The 5,577-nt window shown below is 37.1% G+C and overlaps 1 long non-coding RNA gene across 1 annotated transcript in view; it reads left to right on the top strand.

Moving 5' to 3' along the window:
• Window positions 1-13: 13 nt before the first annotated feature.
• The window catches only part of LOC130458551 (uncharacterized), a 161,606-nt gene continuing 156,042 nt past the window's right edge, over window positions 14-5,577 (top strand). The window contains exons 1-2 of the long non-coding RNA XR_008917962.1: window positions 14-115; window positions 5,350-5,511. This is a non-coding gene — a long non-coding RNA (uncharacterized LOC130458551). The remainder of the gene's footprint in view (window positions 116-5,349; window positions 5,512-5,577) is intronic.

Genomic DNA, 5,577 nt, shown 5'->3' with positions numbered 1-5,577 from the left:
CCCTAGAATTACATTCAATCAGAACCAAAAAGGACTTAAAGGAGCCCTCAGTCTAATTGGATTTTATATAAAGGAATTGCTGAATAACACAAATAAATCATCATTGAACATCCAGGTAATATTTACATATGTGGGTAACATGTTTACACACACATATTCTATATTTTTATATATGTATTGTTGTATGTGAATCCAGGAATGGGCACTACATACCTTTCCTTGTTAGGACATTTTCCAGGTATCATCACTAAAAACTAAAAACTACCTAAACTAACTAAAAAACCTAAACACACAAACACACACACAACATCCCCTTCTCCCATGTTTCGATTTTTATTTCACCCCCAGGATACTGAAGTGACCTTGGATTCTCAAAGGTACCAGCCAAGTAGAAAGGCTGGAAGACTGGAAAAAGCATCTATCCAATAAGATCTGGGATACAGATTGAGTCCATTTTCAGATAATCAGGCTCATGAAGTATAAAGTGGTCATTTTGTCGATAATTTCTTTGGCTATTGAAATCTATAAAATAATATCAATAACAACAAAATGGCTCTAAACACCAAGTGGCTCTTTTTACTTTTACAATGATAGTAACAGAGTTGTGAAGAGACAGAGCATGCTTATAACCCCAAAAATTTTAGGTTGATTATATATATATATATGAAATTTAATTTGTTTGCTATTACTCCAAACCTGAGTTATTTGTCCAATATCCTAAGAAAGAGTATATTAGTTGTAAAATTGAATCATATCAAGTCTGAAAATCTCAGCACAAATGATACCTGTCCCCCCCCCCCCCAAAAAAAGTAAGAAATTGAAGATACATGTTTGAGAGGTGGAGCTCAAAAGTCCTTGTAGATGCAAATAAAAAAAAAGGAACTGGAAAAATGGGCTTTATAACATGCCAAAGGCAAAAAAGAAATATTTCATGAGACATTTAGGCATCAGATATTGCACTGATCATGGCACATATATGTATTTGTAAAGAGATAACTATGAAAGTGATTTCAGCTTAATTACCAATAATCTCTTTCAGGGGAAAAATTATGAAATAGTGAACAAAACCCTCGAAATTAAAACAACATTCTTGTTGATAATGAATCATCTCAATGAGAAAGTAGAAATAAGTGAGAGCAAGAAGCATAATAGAAACTATAGGATGGGAGTGAAGAATGAGTATGCAGAAGTATCTATTTCATGAATATTTTCTTTAAGCAAAGAATCATTAAATCTTGGGTATAATAAGCAATAAATAATATCGTAAAATTAAGTTTATAACTTAACAGGTAGAAAAACTCATTACTGACTTGGGAGTCATTCCTGTATTAGATCTCTGCATAGTCATATAACTGACTTGGAGCAAGAACCAAAATACAATGCAAAAATAAGGAATCAAAAGAAGAAAAGGATCCTGCATAAAGTTGAAAAAACTTGATCCTGATGTATTCAAACAACTTACTGATAATAAAAATGAGTAGTGGACAAGAAAGGGAAATTAATAATTATAAATTTCTATAGCAATCAAAAGAACCTAAAAAAGTACCTGAATGAGAATACGTGTGACTTACTTGCCAGATGAAAGGGTAGCCAAAGGCAACATTGGATTTTAGAATATAATCTCATTTACAAATTCTTGTGGAGAAAGACAATGAAAGATTGTTGGAATTTTCACTTCATGAAGTAGAGAAACAATAAATAAAATAAATAAAGGACAGCTAAAAAAATCTGCTTAAAGAAAGCTTAGTAAGAGGCACAATTACTCTGCTTAGTTTCTTGATATTTTATTTGGTAAAGCAAAAAGCCCTCTTGAAGACATTCCCCTGACAAGGTCTCTAATCAGTATCAGATGAAATTCCTTGGAAGATTCAATGACACCAATATGTGGTCCAATTATCCTTCTTATGCCTCACTTATTTGGGCTGATGGTTTGGATTACTGAAATCTCTGAACCAGAAGGCAGACTTGAGTCACACCTGGAGTTTTGAAAGGTCTACACAGCCTTAGCCCCTAAGGCAGCAGAATGAGACAAAGACATTGTGATTCCATGAGGCAAGCAGCAGCTGCAGTGGGGGAAATGATTTCTTTCTATTTAATGAGCTCGGCTCAAGAGACAAAAGGTAAGAAGAGAGAAAAAGAAGATAGTTGTACTAGATCAAGAGTCTCTCTGTCCTCATCACCAGTGCTTCCTTCCCCAAGCCATTGCCTTCAAGGATTTGGTTCCAACTTGCTTTTTTATCCAACTCCCACTTGGAATGCTTGAGAGTCTGCTCAACTAGTCTCTTTATATACTTCCTGTAGAGTATTATTTCATTTGATTCAATGACTTTCAGTCCTAGTTGATTAAAGGCTTTTTTTTGGGGGGGGGTGCTAATGTCTTTAATTAATTAATTGATTCAACCGAATTCTTCACATCTGACAAAGATATTAGGGTTAGAAGTCCTATTAATTGCTTTAAGTGGAGTGAGGTGATTCATTGATTGATTCAATCAACTCCTACATCTATACAATCATATTCTTTCATCATTCCATTTTTTCCTTATGCTTTACAACTACTTACTCTGTTCTTTGTCTTCACCACAATTTCTAATCCCTTCACCCTTCATTTCTTTCTCAAACTATCCCTCCCAACCCAAGAACAGGCTACATGTCTCTTTCCTTCTTTATCTTCCACTTATTATTGAATCAGTTCCTACTCTACATTCAAATATCTTTCTTTCACTCTTGTTCTGTTGCCAATTACTGTCTGCCAAACCTCAGTTCTTCTCACTATCTGTCCTTTTGCTCCTACTTATTTGCATGATGCTGAACAAACTGAAGATATTCACAAAATTTTGCTGATTGGATTAACTATAATTCTTATTATATTATCTCAATTTGCCTTGCCCACAATAAGTCAATTCTTCTGTAACTCTAATCTGTTTGGAGTCTCACTTAAGGCCATTCCCCAAGAGATTTCCCCCCTAGCTAGTTGCAGAGAAATTTTCAACCATCTCTACTTCCATCTCCACTGTCTCATGAAAAAAAAAATGTCTCTTCTCCTTGGCAAGGCTCTTTACATGTACCTTTGACATCATCTAGGAAACAAAAGAAAACAAAATTTGATCTGATTATCTCTACAAGCTATCCTAAATCTATCCTCCACTTCTCAGGTAAATGATTTGAGAAAGCCATTCATAAATGTTACCTCTTCTTCCTCTCTTCTCACTTGCTTCTGTACCCTTCTGAAATTTGGCTTCTTCTAATCTCATCATTCACCTCAAAATCCTCTGTCCAAAGTTACCAGCCATCTCATAATCACTGTATCAAATGACCTTTTCTCAGTCCTTATCTTCCTTATTTCTTTATAGCTTTTAAGAATTTTTATCCTTTCATATACTCTCCCCTTTCTAAGCTTCTGGTACAAGATTCTCCCTTTGTTCTCCTGTCTAATCATTCCTTCTTAGAATGTCTTTGCTAGATTTTCTTCTAGATGATGTCCACTAATTGTGGATGTCGCCCACGGCAGTGTCCTTGTCTCTCTGAGTATAGTTCCAAGTTCCAAGCACAAAATGCCTTCAGGCTCAAGTCTCAGACACCCTGACTTCTCTGGGCTACAATATCTCCCTTGGAATCCTGGTGCCACGGTCACCATGTTTAGAATCACTGCCAGCACCTGAATCTGTAATAAAAGAGAGGGGAAGGGGACTTATCCCCTTGTAAACCTCAAATTTCCTTAGACTTATAAATGTTGGTAATTTCACCATTGGGATATTTCATACTTGGAAAATTTCTTACTGATAGTCTATTGGAATGGGAACCCCATTGGCATGGGAGGTTCCTTCTCTTCCCTTCTTAAGATTACTTTAGGACAGAAACCCTTTGCTGAACAATGGAAAGGACTTTGACCTATGCTTGAGCATAGAACAGGAATTTCTTTGAGTCTTGATTGATTTTAGAATTGATACAATGGAGATACTCCACCCTATTCAGTCCTAATAGGATTGAGTAAGGGCTGCAGCCTAGATCAAAATTTAATTATTCCAATCTCTACCATACTCAAGTTAACAGGATTTAGAAAGGGCTGTAGCAAAGGAGTATAGATTTAATCATTTGAAAATATGACCTTCAACAGACATGTGCAAAAGCCAGAAACCTCTGGGCGGTCCTGGGTTAAGCAAGAGCCTCCATTGACAGGGAAATTGATGAAGAGTGATTGGTAGATGTGAGGACTGAGGGGAGGCAACTTGGATGGTTTCCTTAAAGATAGGAGGGTCTGGAGACTCCTGGGGAGGATTGAGTTTTTGGTCGGTGTGGTTCCTGGGCTCTGAGGGAGCTTGCTCTGAAGGAAGCTGAAGGTGGGGGCCTCTGAGACTGTTTCTCCATTTTGGACACGTGAGTGAAAGGGACTGATCTCTTTTCTTTGCCCCAGCTATCTAAGGGCTTGGGCCTTTTGGCCCAGCCTAAACAGAAGGGGTATTTAAGCCCTATTCCCTTCTCTCCCCTTTCTCTCTCTATATATATCTCTAATTCCTTTCTTGCTCCTATTGTAATTAAACTCCAAAAAAGGCTGACGGCTGACTTGAGTTTTTCATTTAGGAATTACATAGCTGATTCCTTGGCGACCTTAAATTAATATATATCAGTCTTTTAAAGTGATTCCCTTGTAACACCCTCTAACTTGGAGTGATCTCCAGCCTTTGCAAGTAGCAGATAAGAGTGCAAAGAGGGGAGAAACTGTCTTGTAAAATTTGAAGTCCGGGTTGATCTGGCTTCACAGTTCAAGGATTCACAGCTAAGTGGTAAGAGAACACGGAGAAGCAACCCATCTCATGGTTCAGGGGTCTGGACACACGCCAAGGCCATCATTACATTTGTATCTCCAGAACTTCATGTGACAGCTGATATACAATAAACATTTAATCAATTGTTATCAATGGCTTATGTGCCTAAGAATCCTCATTTAGCATAATATATTCATCATCAAGCATTTATTAATTGTCTGCTAAGTGTCAGACACTATATTAGGTGCCAGGGACAGAAATTTTAAAATGAAACAATCAGTGTGTAAGATTAAATTTAATATCTAATAACTCCAAGTATTCTATAAGATTTATTAATAATCACTCAAAGTAAAAGAAATAAAAGACAAAAAGTAAAAAGCCTGAGCACAGAGAAGTTTTCCAGGAGCGTCACCCGAAAAGAGAGAGAAGGGCAGCATTACACACCAACTTTATCTCCAAAATGTGAGGATGTAACGTGAGAACCAAAGCGGGATGCTGGGAATTGGGTCCTTGGAAGCTGATTCTAATTATGCAAGTGCAAAGAGCTTACATTCTCTTATGTTCTACTTTATCCACAATCCCCAAGGCATTAAAGTGATGCAGGACCCAAGGACAAAGGGGAAGCATGTGGAGGCTACATGGGACCAATGATGATGGATACCAGGGTAAATAGACGTTACCATGAAGGATGGATATGACATGTAGCAAGAATATGAGGAAAACAACTGAAGACAACAAAAATGCACAGGTATGTCTAGAGGAAGGTCTCCAAAGGCTTTATGCAGATTCTTACAGAGAATCCCAGAATTACTGG

This window comes from Monodelphis domestica, chromosome 3, assembly GCF_027887165.1.
Source record: "Monodelphis domestica isolate mMonDom1 chromosome 3, mMonDom1.pri, whole genome shotgun sequence".
In the NCBI taxonomy this organism is placed as follows: domain Eukaryota; kingdom Metazoa; phylum Chordata; class Mammalia; order Didelphimorphia; family Didelphidae; genus Monodelphis; species Monodelphis domestica.
Note: the sequence above shows the minus strand (reverse complement) of the source record. Positions and strands in the feature narration are given on the sequence as shown.